Source organism: Echinops telfairi, unplaced genomic scaffold (assembly GCF_000313985.2).
Source record: "Echinops telfairi isolate 266 unplaced genomic scaffold, ASM31398v2 ScPeMD7_18;HRSCAF=68, whole genome shotgun sequence".
Taxonomy (NCBI): domain Eukaryota; kingdom Metazoa; phylum Chordata; class Mammalia; order Afrosoricida; family Tenrecidae; genus Echinops; species Echinops telfairi.
In genome coordinates this window covers 92,261,683-92,278,158 of record NW_022103915.1, presented here as the reverse complement: position 1 = coordinate 92,278,158, position 16,476 = coordinate 92,261,683, and positions in this window count along the sequence as shown.

The window sequence follows — 16,476 nt, the reverse complement described above, 5'->3', positions numbered from 1 at the left end:
ACAGAACTACTGTGCTGGCACAGTGTGAACTAAGGAGCACAGAATTCCTCAAGAAAAGGTGTGGAGGAAGGAAACACCTCCAGAAATCTACCGACCTAGATGGAGGATTGAGTCACAAACATTAGCCTTTGATATTTTTGTTTAGTAATGGTTTCTGTAAATCTATAGCAATACCTATTTATTTATCTTCATATTAGACACCAGTCATTGTTATTAAATATGTTTACAATTATTTTTTCAGTTCATTATGTCTTTTGAATTTATGAAGTTTTTCAAATGTCTGTTTTGTAAAAATTTATCAACTTACTTATAAGCTTGTCTAGGATTCTTAGGTTATGTGTGACACTTTAAAAGGTATTTATCATGTAATTTTTAAAAATTATTTCATATCTTCTAAAATATTAATGGTTTCAACTTTTTCATTTAAATCTTCGATGCATCTCAATTATATTCTGTTGAAAAAGGAGATAGGGCATGAGCAGTTTTTAAAGTTATTTATCTCATTCCAACACTTCCTACTAAATAAACTGTCTTTTCTCATTTATATGCAATATCACATTTATAACACCCAAACAAAACTCACAGGCATTGTGTTGATTCTGACTCATAGTGACCCTGCTAATGTTTCTAAGACTGCACATCTTTATGGAAATAGACAGATCATCTTTCTCCCACAAAACAACTTGGGGGTATGAATTGACATTGCAGTTAGCAGCCCAATAGCTAATTCATAATGGCATGAGGGTTCCTTATATTATCATAAAACTGTGATATTTTGATCCACATCTGTCTATTTGTGCAGATTCAATAATCTAAGTGTTTAATGTCTTAGAGTTTAAATATTACCTAGAATAGCAAACAGCTCATGACTTTTCTACATGTGGATTTACCTAGCTACTCATGTATATTTATTCTTCCACAAAACATTTACCTAACTGCCCCCAAATCACTTGCATACTATTATGTGCATATATAATTTAAGAAATAATGGCTTTCTATGATATATTGAATATTTCTTTGTAATATTGAAGATTTTCTTTCCATTATAGCATTTATTTTCATTTTGTTTTGCTTAGTTTTATTACTCTTGTGAAGGAAAGAACTGTTCTGGAGAATACCGTCTAGGATCAATGACCACATATTGTTGTTGTTAGAGGTTGTCATAGTGACCCTGCGGATGGCAAAACGAAACCCTTCCCAGGCCTGTGCCATATCCACAATGGTTGCTGTTCTAGCCCACTGTTGCAGCCACTGTGTCACTCCATCTTGTTGAGGATCTTCCTCTTTATGGCTTATCTTCCACTTTACCAAACATGATGCCCATCCCTGGCAACACGGCCCTCCTGATAACATGTCCAAAGCCCATGAGACAAAGTCTTGTCATCCTCTTTTCTATAGAGCGTTCTGGACGTACTTCTTGCAAGACAAGATTTGGTCATTTTTTTCTAACAGTTCATGGTATATTCAATATTCTTTTCCAACATCATCATTCAAGGTCAACAATTTATTTTGAATTTGTTGTCCAATTTTCATATGCATGAGAGGTGATTTAAAAAAAAACACCAAGGTTTTTGTCAGGTGCATCATGGTCCTCAAAGGGATCTCTTCACTTGGTACCACTTTCAAGAAGTCTTTTGCAACAGATTTACTCAATGCAATAAGTCATTTGATTTCTTTACTGATGCTTTCATGGGTATTGATTGTAAATCCCAATGAAATACTTGACAACATTAATCTTTTCTCCACTTATCTTGAAGTTGCTTATTGATCCAGTTGTGAGGATTTTTATTTTATTTATATTGATGTACAATCCACACTAAAGGCTGTAGTCTTTGATCTTCATCAGTAAGTGCTTCAAGTCTTCTTTACTTTCAGCAAGCAAAGTTGTATCATCTGTGCATCACAGGGTTTTAGAGCTTCCTCCAATCCTACATGTCATTTTTCTTTATATCGTCCAGTTTCTCAGATTATTTGATCAGTTTATAATTTAATAAGTCTGGTGAAAAGTTACCACCCTGATGCACACCTTCCCTGATTATGTTCCAATGACTGCCTCTTGGTCTATGTACAGGTTCCATATAGGCTTAATTGTCTTGGAAATACCATTCTTTTCTATGCTACCAAAAATGCGTTATGATCTGCATAGTTCACTATCTTTACATAGTCAATACAACACAGGTAAACATCTTTTTAAGTGATGCCATTCTGAAGCGTTAGTGGAAAATAAATAAGGAGGTTATGGAAATTCCTCCTTTTTATCATAAAAAACTTCACCCGGCATAGTGCTAATAGAAATGTGTGATAGCAAAAATACAATTTAATAATCAATATAGGCACATACATTTAATAAATTAAGACATAATTAGCCACAGCACCCAAAAGGAAAAACAACCAAATTTGCATGCTCTAGTTACCAATAAAAACAAAGGCATTTGTGTCTGTGTTTTACTCCCACTGGCTGAATGCTGAGAACAGATGTCTTTTTAGAGTTATATCTTGAAGAATTCTCCCTTGAGTCATAAGTACATGATCAACCAGGCAGTAGGAGCCCTAATGATAGAGTGATTATGTAGTAGGCTGCTAACTGCAAGATTAGCAGTTCAAAACCACCAGCTGTTCGGCAGCTTTCTATTCCCCAAAAGAGTTACAGTCTCAGAAACCCACAGGGGCAGTTCTGCCTTATCTTGTAGGATCACTATGAGTCAGAATCAACTCCATGGCAATGAATTTGATTTTTCGGTTTAAAGACCTTCAGGATATATATTCCAAAATCACTGCCTTCAAGTCAATTCTGACTCGTAGTGACCCTAAATAGGATTCCCAAGGCTATAAATCTCTGGGGAAGCATATAATCTCATCTTTCTCATGCCTAGTGGTTGGTGGGTTTGAACCACCAATTTAGCAGTCCAATACTTACCTGAGCTCTTAGGAGGCGAACATAGAGGAAGAGTGACAAAAAAATATTACTGACATTTAAAAATTGTTTATTTCTTGATCACAGTATGATGTCCTTCTGCAGGCACTGGTTTCTCCTGACAGCCTGTTCAAAGTATGTAAGACAACGTCTTGCCATCCTTGCTTCTAAGGAGCATTTTGGCTGTACATCTCTCAAGACAAATTTGATGGTTCTTTTGGCAGTCCGTGGTACTTTCAATATTCTTCACTAGCACGTCAATTCAAATTATGATTTGGTTTGCCTTAGTCAATGTTCAACTTTCACATGCACATGCGGTGATTGAGAATACCATGGCAGGGTCAGGCATACCTTAATCGTCAAAGTAACAGCTAGTGGTTTTGAACTGTTTACCTTGTGTTTATCAGCACAACACAACAACGTAGCCACTATGCCACCAGTGGACAGAACCCACAAAATCATTGAAATCTAAGTGGACAGAACTCACAAAATCATTGAAAGTTATCAAAGTAAAATGGACAAAATGCCTGGGTTCACACATATATGCTAGACTGCAAGTGGCTCTTTTCACAAGCCCTACTCTCTTCGTTGCCTCTTTAATGGCCTGACGAGGAGACCACATGGTCGTTACCCACTTCACCAGACTACAGCATGCCACTTTCCCGTGTAACACACAACGAAGCAGCTTGACTCAGTCTAAACCCACAGAGCACGTCTTCTCTAGACTTCCTGTTCTCATTCTTTTTGTCCACTGTAGATAATTAAATGAAGTAGGTAGTAGGTGGAGGGAGAAAGGGAGAAATCTTGCTCTTCTTAAAGCATGGAAGTAAAATTTTTAAAAGTGAGTAATAAAGAAAATATCACACAGCTCCTACTCATTGGCTCTAGGGGCAAAAGACTCTCTCTCTATAACATATCTTTTTCCTACACTGTGCTTCTGAGTATATGCACAATTTTGTTTGACTAATTGAACATGAACTGCCAAATCAGTCAAAGAAACAGACAAATCTATCAAAAAAAGCTGACTTCTTTGGATTAATTTGATCATTTAATATTGCTTGATATATGGAGATAGAAATGAAAAAAATATAGGCTTCCAGTTTCAAAATGTGGATGTCGCCAGCTAGAAAGAGAGCCGTTTCCTTTCTTATAGCGAGTAAAACTCTGAATGAACTTCACATTAATGACTTTTCTTGAACCCATTAGAGCACTGAGGTTGTAGGTCAGCCAATTAGCCCCAAAGCTATAGAGAAACAGATGCCTTCTGATTGAAACAGGACAAAATCTGTTGTTTTCCTGGAAAAGTTAAATAGGAACACCATATAACCTGATACCACAAAAATTAAAATAAAAAAAAAACGAGTTGATTCCAACTGATAGCAACTCTATAGGGTAGAGTAGAACTGTGCCCTTAGTGACAGCCTCATCGTCCCTCGGCTGAGCGGCTGGTGGGTTTTTGATGAGTAGCCCAATGCTTAATCCACCATGCCACCGGAGTTCCTTTATATAACTTGCTAAAAATATAAAACTATAACCCTTCTAAGAACTCACTTCTGACTCGTGCTTTTGCTAGCTAATACAAGAAAGCAAAGCTCCTGAGGGTTACAGACACAATGGATTCATGCCTTCTTACTGACTTTTCCTCTAGGAAGTCCACCATAAGTTCAGAAAAAAGATCAAGAAGAATCCTGAGAAAATTTGTCCCATAAGGGAGAAGAAGAAAAGCCATTAGTAAACTCTTCTCGAAGTAATATTCTCTTAAAAACAAAAGGCTTCATCTGAACGAGGAAGGACATCAAAATTGAAACCTTAAGAAAAGAAAAGAAACATTGAGTACAAACCCACTTCCATTAATGTAAAAGAAGTAAAGGAAAGTGTAGGGGGAATCTCTATTCCTGAGGGAGATTTACGAATATGTGGTAAGTCCAGTTTTACATGTGTTTCACAGGAGAACCAACAAGACACAGTTTTGATTTTCAGCAGAAATCATGCAGGCAAAAAGCAATGAGATCACATATATAACACTCTGAAAGAGTTATATATTCAGCCAGATTGTCCCTCATATACAATAGTAAAATAAGGTCATTTCCAGATAAATTCAAATTGAAGATATTTTTATAAAACCAATATAACTTTATAAGAAATATTAAAAAACATCCTTTGGATATGGAGTCGGCAAGAACAGACAAAAACCTGAGATAAACATACATGACAATACCATCCACAATTAACTCAGATATTTAAAAATCCAAAATAAAACAAACATACAAGATTGAAATAGGGAACTAGAAGTATCAATTTATAAATGAAGAGAATTACAAAATAAAAAGAGGGAATAAATAGTGTAGTTAGAGAACTTCCAAAGAAAGAAGTAGATTTCAAAATAGAACACAGACTCTTTTAAACTTTGGGAAAAAATTAATAAAGTGCAATGTAATTTAAAAAAATAAACCTCACCCAAATAAAAGTCAGGAAAATCATAAAGACTTAGTAAGCAATCATACAACAGCAATGAAGAAAATGACAAGAAAACCTACACACAAAAGGGCCTCAACACAGAAGATTATGTGGAACAAAGAAACCAACAACACAGCAAACGACACGCAAAGCCAAATGACAGTAGTACATTCATACTCATCTACCTATGAATGATAATAATGGATATTAATGGATTAAATATACTAATCAAAAGACAGGGAGTAGTAGAATGGATAAGAAAACAGGATCCATAAATATGTTGTTGAAAAGAGATATAACAAACACAAAGACAAAAAAGGCTAAATATCTAATGAAGGAAAGAAATATATCCAGGTAATAGCAAAAAAAAGAACAGTGATGGTCATGTTAATTTCTGGTAAAATAAAGTCTAAGGCAAAAATAAAACAAGGAATAACATTACATAATGTTAAAGGATCAATTGAACAATAAATAGCTAGAATGAATACCTATGAGGCCATGACAGTGCCTCAAAATATATACATCAAATATAACAAAATCCAAGAGAGAAACAGTCCATTCTACAACAATATTAGAAGACCTTAATGCACCACTATCAATGGAGACTAAACATCTGGAAAGAACTCCAACAAAGAACTGAACAACACAACCAACCAACAGGCATATGCAGAACACTGCCCCCAACAACAAGGTACACATTCTCTTCCAGTACACATAGACCATGCTGCAGAACATACCCTATGTTAGATCACAAAGCAATCCTCGATGAATCTGAAAACAGTGAGATACTAAAATCATCTTCTCAGATCCTAACACTATAAAGTTAGACATCAATGATAGTAAGATCAAAGGGGAAAAATCAAACACTTGAAAACTGGATACCAATTTGCTTGGAAAGTTCAAATCCACCAGCCATTCTGTGGGAGTAAGACAAGTCTTTCTAATCCCTAAGGAGTTACAGTCTCAGAAGCTCATAGAGGCAGGTCCATTCTGTCTTTTAGGGTCACTATGAATTGGCATCAACGCCATAGCAGTGAGTTTTCTTTGAGCCATAGATTGGGGCCTGGATCTTATATCCTAGTAGCAATGAACATACCCGCTATTTAGATCTGTTTTCTCAGGTCTCAGGGATACTTAGGGAAATGGCTAATCTTAATGCATTCGGGGGCAGGAAAAATTCAAGTAAGTCTGGAACACCTTTCTATGTCAGAAAGTAAGGAATGGCTCACAAACAAAAAGATCAAAGTGGATGAGGGCATGTTCAAAAGAATAAAACTAATTCAATATTATTTTATTATTATCCAAAAACTCAAATAGACACCATTGAGTCCATGCTGAATTAAGTAAATTAGTAAATAAATAAATGGGGAAGAAGGAACAAATCTTCCATATAGAAGAAATCTAAATAATATATGTAAATCCTTCTCCCTGCAGGAGGTGAAGTTTAATTTCTTTCCTCTTGACTATGAACAGTGGATTGAATGGAATGACTCTGATTTTGAAATAACAGTAATTTTTACAGTAGAGAAAATTTACAAATACCACATTAACTAAATGATCAAAGATAATATCATCATTCATAAGTAATGTTGATATCATGCAATCTCTGATGTGTTGAGCTAAGAAGTTATTCACTTCTAAGTTATTTTCCTAAAACAAAACAAACAAAAATCACAATCCTAGTCTAAGCATGAGAAAACATTAGACAAATCTGGTCAGTACTCCTCAAAACTGTCAACATCAGGAAAATCAAAGAAATACTGAGAAATGGCCCTGAGCACTAAAGGAAATCTAAATTTGATCACAGAATAGGAAACAGACCTGGTGAATAAAGTCTGTTCATGATATTGTACCAATATTAGATTTTAAATTGGACAAATACACAATGAGTACATAAAAAGTTAGCAATCGGTGAAACCAGGTAATGGGCATACAGGAGTTCTCTGGCTCTCTTTGCACTACTGCTATTCCAAAAGAAAAAGAATTTTAAAAGTCTGCCAAACAGAGGCTCTCAGTGTGGATTTATATAATAAAACTGTTAATATTATTATAACACACAAACACACCCCACAAAAAGTCATGCAAAAAGAAAGATCATGTTTGGGATTCAGCTCTGCCAAAGTGGAGTGAATTTGACTCACCCGTCAGAGTAGAATCCCCTGGTGAGTTTCTGAGATTGTAGCTCTTCCTGAAAGCAGGAAGTCTCGTTGTCTCCCAACAAGTGGCAGCAGTTGTTCTGAACTGCTGGCCTTGTGGTTAGGAGCCCAACTGGTTAACCCACTGTACCACCCAACTGGTAGCCCACTGTACCTCCTGGTTTGGATTAGGGAGTCCATATTTTAAAGGGGGGTTTATTTTTTCATCTATGGAAGGGCTCAATGGAGTGTCCTCTTTACTACATAGTTTCATTTATTGGCTCTAGGGCACAGGTTAGTTCTATTGATAAGCATTTTAAAGTCTACATAAAGGAATTCTTGTTTGTGTGTGCGCATGTTTGTGTATGTGCACGTGCTTTAACCTTGCTGGGATTACATGCCGTGATGGAGATGCCTTGAAGAATCCTTCACAGATGCTGCAGATCATTCATCTCTCAGAAACATATGGGGTCTATTCCACCATCACTGTGCGGAACTCCTACTGACACTAATGGGAGCTATGCATGCGCATCACTATAATTTGGTCTCAAACAAACCGAAACTCGTCACTGCGAGATGAGAAGCAAAGCAGGCAGACAAAGAAAAGACTTAAACTCCCTCAAACTCAGGTTCTAGAGTTTCTTGTCACAACAAATCCTGGTCATGGAGAGTTAATCTGTTGTGATTTCAATTCAATAAACCACAATACGTCAAAACATGATACTTATAGATGTTACGTTTTTTAGAAAATCGTCTCTTCTCAAAGATAATAAATCACCTTTCCTCAGTTGCAATACAGAAACAGCTAACCTGATTTTTTAGTACAATGGGTCAAAAATCCCAGTGCTAAAAAATGAACAACTGAATGGAGCCAGTTGCTAATGATTCAGTACCAAAGAATAGCTAGAAAGGGTTTGGTGGTAACACTCGGTGTTATATATTTTCACGATTTTTATTCAGATCTCTTTAACTTTGTTGGCTAATTGTTAAACTCTTTCCCAAGAATATTGCCTCATTATAAACCTCGAGTTAAATGTAGAACATTTTTTCCTATTAAAAATGTAAGATTATAACATGTATTCACCAAGAAAAGAATCTAAATTTGGGAGATTTGCTCACTGTTTTATTGTCCCACTTCCACATTACAGCAAAAAAATACAGCAAACTTCCTAGTTGTGTTTCTCAGCACTGTCATTTTTGGCCGGGTACCAAGAAGCAAGGGGCTGCTTCAGATCTCAGTGGGAGGTGGCCATTATGTGTTTGGGGGAAGCCATTTGAAACTGGCAGGTGAGCCAATTCTATCACCAAGGAGAAAGTGCTTCTAGTAAAGTCATCTTGTGACAAGTGTCTCCCTGCTGTGGGTTAACTTCTATAACGACGGTTTGGTGAACAAATCGTAGTTCACAACAAGGAAATCAAACAAAATAAATTGGGCATAATTTGACACTGTTAACATAAAACGTATCACCAGCGCTGCTTTGAAGTAGGAGTTATGAAGGGCTTCTCTAGAGATTAAACATTTAGTTAAACAATAAAATAGCTAGCTGGTCAAGCCAAAGGCATTATTCTTAATGCTTAAACTGATGTAATCTAGTGAATACATCTTTTGACAAGCTGGGTTGCCTGAGAGTGGAAACTCGGCTGTATGGAGGTGGCATATGTTCACGCAATTAGTCAGCTCCAAGCGGGGAGAAGTAGCAATATCATAAAAATAGAAAAGAATAGAGTGGCGGTTGTTGTTGCTACTTTGCCAACAAATTGTAGCAAATTGACCAGGAGAAGTATTGTGCAAAAACTCAACTTGCTTTTCCAAATCCACTTGGCTCTTGGTAGACCGAACAGATATATTTCCACATTATAGTTCTCTCCTACCAAAACACTGTCATTCGATTTTCAAACAAATGGTGATTTTTTTCCAGCACTCTCCCAAATGATTTAAACTATATGTAAGTGCCCAGGAGAAGAGAGACGGCAATCATACAAAAAAGCTCAAACATAAATATCGGCAGAAATTCAACATAAAACTAAAGCTCTGAGGGAGGTAGGGCATATCCAGTGCTTTCTTTCACCTTGGTGCACCCCTCTCCCACTTACTGACATGAACACCCAGATATGCTTTGGTTTGCAGGAGCCCAGTACTTCCGTTCAGTTACACTGTACAGTGCACACCCACGACTATGCCCGTCCCTCACCTTGGCTCCTTAGTAATACGTGCTAGTTAATCATAAGTTGCTAGTCATGAGAAAGCTGTTTAATTGAATACATTCACAAAAAGCTATGATTCACAAGCCTCATAAAGTATTTGTCCTCTAAAGCAGTATTCCTCAAAGTGCAGGCCCTTGTCAATGTTCCCATTTCTGGGCTCACTAACTGACCCAGAAACGTGGCATGTTGCACAATTTCCCCCAGGTGATTGCTGTGGGGCAGAAGCTGGAAGACCAGTGCCTTAACCTGTCACCGTCGAAGAGAATATGATAATTCCAAAGACTGGCCTGTGCAATTTTAATTAGGGTAATGAGGTGGAGGGATTTCTGGAAAAGGAGGTCTTTCAGGTTTCTCAAATCACACTAGGAGTCCCTGTCTTGTGTGTGACTGTGAGTTTGGGTTAAGAGTGGTGATGTTATTAAAAATGACAGCTGGTCTAAGTCTTTCTGCACAGAATGTGAATGGCCCTTGAAATCCAGGGAAGGACAGAAAATCAAGATTTATACTTGCCCTGCCATACAGTGGTGGATTTGCAGTACTGATTTTCAAATGCATTCAGGCTCAATAAAACCATCGTCTTTTTTCTACATAATAAGATACAACAAATGACTGATATTTAATTTTACAAGTAAAGAAAAAGTAAGCAAAAGCAAAGGATGCTGTATTAGACTTTAAGGGTTCAAATAAGAGTACAGATGTGGCCAGCTTAGAATATATTTTCAAAACATATCTTGTGCCCTTCCACTTCCATGTATTTGCCTATGCTGTTGCCTTTGTATGAATAAAATTTTCCTCCTCTCCATCACTCTAACTCTTAGCAAAAAGGTTGGCAGTTAAAACCCACCCAAACACGCCTGGGAAGACAGGTTTGGCAATTGCTTTGGAAAGGTCACAGCTGGAAAAACCCTGTAGAGCAGTTCTACTCGGCCCAGACCAGCCATCAGGAGTTGTAATGACATGACAGCAAGTGACAATAAGAGCCCCCTTACACACACACACACACACACACACACACACACTTTCTTGAACAAGAGCAGTTGAAGAAGAGGATCCAAGCAATGCAATACTAAATGAGATCAACGACAATCAAACAGATCCCTATACGCAAGCATACCAGGGAGAGATCTGGTTGCAGTGAATATCAGAATAAAGTAAGCCACAAAATTGTGTTGGTTTGTTTTCCTAGGGCATATAAAGGAACCCTGGTGGCGTAGTGGTTACACATTGGGCTGCGACCCACAAGGTCAGCAGTTCAAAGCCACCAGCGGCTTCACAGGAGAAAGGTAAAACTTTCTGTTCCCATAAAGAGTTACAGTTTGGGAAACTCACAAGAAGAGCTCTACCCTGTCCTATAGGATCACGATAAGTTGAAATCAACTCAATAGCAGTGAGTTTGGTTTGGTTTAAGTGCATTAAAAAGTTATGTCTACACTCTACTGCAGTCTTTTACATATGCAATAGCATTATGCACATGTCTAGACTATTGTCAGAATTATCAAAATGTGACAGAGTCATAAAGAGAGCTCATGCCATTGGTAAAATGGTGCCAGTAGATTTACTCAGTACAGGGTTGCCACAAATCTTCAATTTGGCAACAAAACGATGTGTGCCTGTGTACACTTAAGGGAGAAAAGGGGACACAAAAGGGGAAGGTGTAGTCTCTCGCCCATCAGAAAGGAAGAAAGGCATTTGGAAACACTGCAAGGACAAGCTTGGCTTTAAACCCGCTACCCACTAATGGGGAAGGTGGGACTTTCTGGTCCTTTCCTTCTCCCCTGTTAGGACTTCACCTCCGCTGTAGTCCTCTTCTCTTTGAATTCCACGATCTACTCTGTGTTGGATGGTTTTTAAATTCCAAACTTGATATTTCTCACGAATTATATATCTACACAATCCTTTCCCAAGAGAATGAGAAATTCAAGATGTGTGTATCAAGCACTACTATATGTTAGGCAATCTTCTAAACACTAAAGATACAGCAGCAAATAGAACAGACCGGGCCCCTGCTCCCATGGCACTTCCATCGAAAGCTCAGAAAATTCAACAGTGATAAATTTAATGAAGAACAATTAATGAGGGCAAGAGAATAGAGACTCTTACAGAGGGTGAGGGTTTGCTAGCTTTACTAATAAAAGGAGACTTCTCTCAGGAGGTGACTCTTGACCTTAAACCTGAGTGGAGAAAACAAGCCACACAGGTTGAATAAGGGCATTCATTCTAGACCAAGAATAGCACGTACAAAAAGGTCCTAAAGTATGGCATGTGTGTGAGTCTGGGTACTTTAGAGAAACAAATCCACAGAAACTCATGTATAAGAGAGAGTTTTATATAAAGGCTAAGTGCACATCAAGAAAATATCCCACCCCAGTGCTGCCCAAGCCCACAGGTCCAGCATTAACCCATGAACCCATATTTCCAACACCAATCCACAAAGTGCTCCTCCATCTTACAAAACAGATGCAATGATGCCAACTGCAGGAGGAAAGCTGAGTCAGTGAACGTGTAAGCATCTCAGTGCTGGCAGGGGTCTCCACACGGCTGCTCCAACACCCAGGGCTGCATTGGGGTAGGTCCATGTGGCTTCTTCTTGGGGATGTCTTGCAGGAAGTGAGCCTTGCCAGGAAAAAGCAGGGAACTGGCTAAGGCAGCTGCACCCTGGCCCGACCATCAGAAAGCCAGAGACCCAAGAACTAGAAAGGCGACGCTCACGGAGCCATTTATCCCTCCGCCCTTCAATTAAGGACACATGTGTTTATCGGCCAGGTTGGCACAATAAACTAACTACCTCAGCATGCATATCCAAAACCAAGCAAACAAAAACCCAGAAAGATCTGGATAATTGGAGAAGACCAAGAGAGGAGTTAGATATCTGGTCAAACGATGGAGAGGTTTCAAAGCAATGCTTAGGATATTGGGGTTTATTCTAACTATGATAGAAAACGACGGGACACCATTGATAAAACTCATATTCTGGCGAAATAGCCACATGGCAGCCAAAAACCGGATACCCTAGCTTGTGCATTCTTTCCAAAAATTGGAACTTTTTAAAAACGCCGCAGGACACAGAAAAAATTGTTAAAAATCGGCGGGACGTCTGGTCACCACTTTGGGGCAAGAGTGTGACATGTTGTGGCTTTGCTTCAGAAGATGCACTTTGCCTGCCATACAGGGAAGAGATCGGGAAAAGAAGAAAGATCCTTCTGGAATCCATTATAGTGATCAAGGGAAGAGATGGTGCTGATTGAAGTTTGGTGGTTCAAACCCTGTAGCAGATCCTTGGGAGAAAGAAGAGGTTAACTGCCCTTGTAAAGTTTTTGTTTTCTGAAACCGTTTATAGCAATGGGTCCTAAGGTAGGTAACACCACTCCATGGGGGTGCTGGAATGGTCCAGGGGTGCTGAAAAAGCAGATGCCTACACTTTATCCTGAATTATGGGCTAAAGTACAACATTTTCTAATTGCCAAGCGATAAACTAAGTAACTTTTACTTTTTGAAATGGGGAAAGTAGGTCAAATAAGTTTGAGAACCTATAAATTGGAATAGACTCCGTGGTAGCAGAGACTGAAGAAAAGAGATAATGGTGACTTAGGTAGAGCAATAACAGTACGTGGTCACATTCAGGATATGATTTGATGAAAAAGACAATAAAACTTGTTATACTGAATGCAGAGAGCAAGAGGGAGAAATTCAGGAACTGGCTGAAGAGTGGTGGAATTTTACCAGACAGGGAACACAAGAGGAAATGGGAAAATGGGCCATCAAAAAAGTTATCCAGATGCAATATTAGATTGACAGTTAGATATGAATCTAGAATTCAGGGGAGAGGTCAGAACTAACAATAAAAATATAGTAATCTTATGACTATAAATGTGATTGGAAGTCTTGGGACTCAAGGTTATAATTAGGGGACCTAGAGAAGACAATGAGCCAGGAGTAACTCTTAGCACTCCAACACACTACTACTCCTTTTGTATTCCCATTTATCCTTCAGCATTCAACTTATACAAAAGTTTGTCTACCACATCTTTCCTATCTTTTCATAACATCCTGTATGTACTTCTTCAACCACATTAATGCTATTACCAGGTTTCCTTAATGTGCAGTGGACTAGAAACTTCCATTATATTCTCTATATCTTCTCTAAATGATAATTAAAGTATGGAATATGATTCATACTTTTATCGACAACAATTATGAAATGAACATTTATCATGTTCAAAACGTTCACGGAAAATCGACACTTTTAATTCTATTTTTCCATGAATTTTTTTGAAATATATATATTCCCCAAACCTACTGCCTATGAGTTAATTCCAGCACATAGTTATTCTATTTAGGGCTTCTTAGACTATTAATCTTTATGGGACCAACAGCCTCATTTTTTTTTCCTGCAGAGCAGCTGATGGATTTGAACCACTGACCTTGTGGCTAGCAGCTCAATGCCTAACTCACATGACACCAGAGTCCCATGTACATATAAATATAGCTCCATGTACATATGTATACAAATATATATATACACACGTACATATATCTATATAGTGTATAGCAGAATCAGTTGTCGGTTTTGGTTTTTTTAGAAGTTTTTTTAAAGAATAAGCAAAATTTTTTTTCATATTATAAGCCTGGAATTTAGTAACATTGGGGAGAGATACATACAATTTTAAGAAGTAAATAAAGCATAAGCTCATAGAAGAACTAAAAGTAAATCTGTTATATAAATGCCATATCAGAAACTATATATATAAATGTCTTGACAGGAGTCCTAAGTACACTAAATGGTTGAAGTTATAAAAATTGTGAGCCAAAAATCTTTTGACCACTTCTTAAACCTGTTTAAAAATAGAAAGTAACGTGGTCCATATTTCCTCTTCTTTTTTATCTAATTCTTGAATGCCAAAGCAGTCTACTTTATATCAAACTGTTGTGGGCACAAAAGAAATGTGTAGAATTATCCACTGTCTAGAATAAAATGAAAACCACTCTAACTTGTTCAGTGATTTATCTAATATTGATTTTTAGCTATTTTGTATTTAACTATTTTGTGTTTAGAATTTTGTTTTTAGCTGCCATTAAGATAGATCTGTCTCAAAGCAAACCTGCCTGGTCCTGACAACATTCCCACAGGATGTAAGATAAAGTCTTACCATTCCCACTTCTAAAAAGTATTGTGGCTGTACTCTTCCCAAGACAGTTCTGTTCAGTCTTCTAGTCTGATTTTAATGTGGTTTGGAGCAAAGATGATGGAAAATTATTATTTTTTAACCTAGCTTAGCAGACCTTTTCAGCCCTCTTGGCTATTTATTCCAATCAACGTAACCTGTTCACATTATTCATCTTTCTACATTTCCAAACTTTGGATCAAACAGAGAAGACAAATATATATATATATATATGTATGTATATATGTGTATATGTATGTATAAGGTAAATATATATATGTGTGTATATATTATATATATATTATATATATATAACTAGAAGTAGAAGACTCTAGAACAAGAAAATGGGAAGGCAGTTTCCACTGCTTCTCCCATGTAAGGCTGTTCTGGGGTTCGTAAGCTTTCTTTGAAGCCTTATTTCTAAGAAGGTATAAAGAATTTAATAACAAGTAATAGAATCACTTTAGACAATATACAGCTGAGGTTTTTAACAGACATAAACAGTCAGTGGTAACTTTAACAATAAGATATAAATCCATTAGGAAAATCATTGTATTACAACCCAAGTATTACAAAAGCAAAAATAAATTCTAAATACACTGCCTCCTCAGATTCTTCATTTCCTTCCTGCAGCCATTCTTCAATTCCGGAGAAGTACTCCTTTTCCTATTGCCATTCTCTCCCTAAAACTTAAATACCTGCAAGGGAATGGGTGAAGCACAAGAAGCACGATGCTTCTCAACCTGCTTATTCCAAAGCACTGATAGAGCTTCAGATTTGCATAGGTGTTCCTTAAAAGACAAAGGGCAGAAAATACCGACTTACACAAAGCTAAGCAGGCTCACTTGCTCGTTACATAGTACAACATGAACAATAATAATACCTAGGGTGTTATTTATTATGTACCTGAAGCTGTGCAAAATGCTTCGTGAGAAATGTCTTACTTAATCTCCCCAACAACCCCGGAAGATTGATATTACCACCCTGATTTATAATTGAGGAAACCAAGGTTAACCAAAATGAAAAGTAAACACACCTTAACCATCAGGTCATTTCAACTTATGTCAGCCCTACGGAGAACTCTTCCATAAGGTTTTATAAGCTGTAGGCTTTATGAAAGTAGTTTGCCAAGTGTTTATTTGCTTGACTGTTTGTTTTTTGTAGTTTCTGTGTGGGTTTGAGGTACCAACCTTAGGTTAGCAGCAAATCACAACCCACTTGCATCACCTAAGTTCCTAAGCCAAGTCTTAATTATTTTTTGATAAGTTGAGCATCATTTTTAAATCATTTTATTAGGGGCTCATACTAAGATTATGATAATACTCTTATCATAATCTATACATACATCAATTGTGTAAAGCAAATTTGTACATTTATTGCTCTCATCATTCGCAAAATATTTGCTCTCCACTTAAGCCCCTGGCATTAGGTCCTCATTTTTTCCCCTTCCTCCCCGCTCCCCCGTCCCTCATAGACCCTTGATAATTTATAAATTATTATTTTGTCAAATCTTGCCCTGTCCGACGTCTCCCTTCACCCACTTTTCTGTTGTCCGTCCCCCAGGGAGGAGGTCACATGTAGATCCTTGTAATCAGTTCCCCCT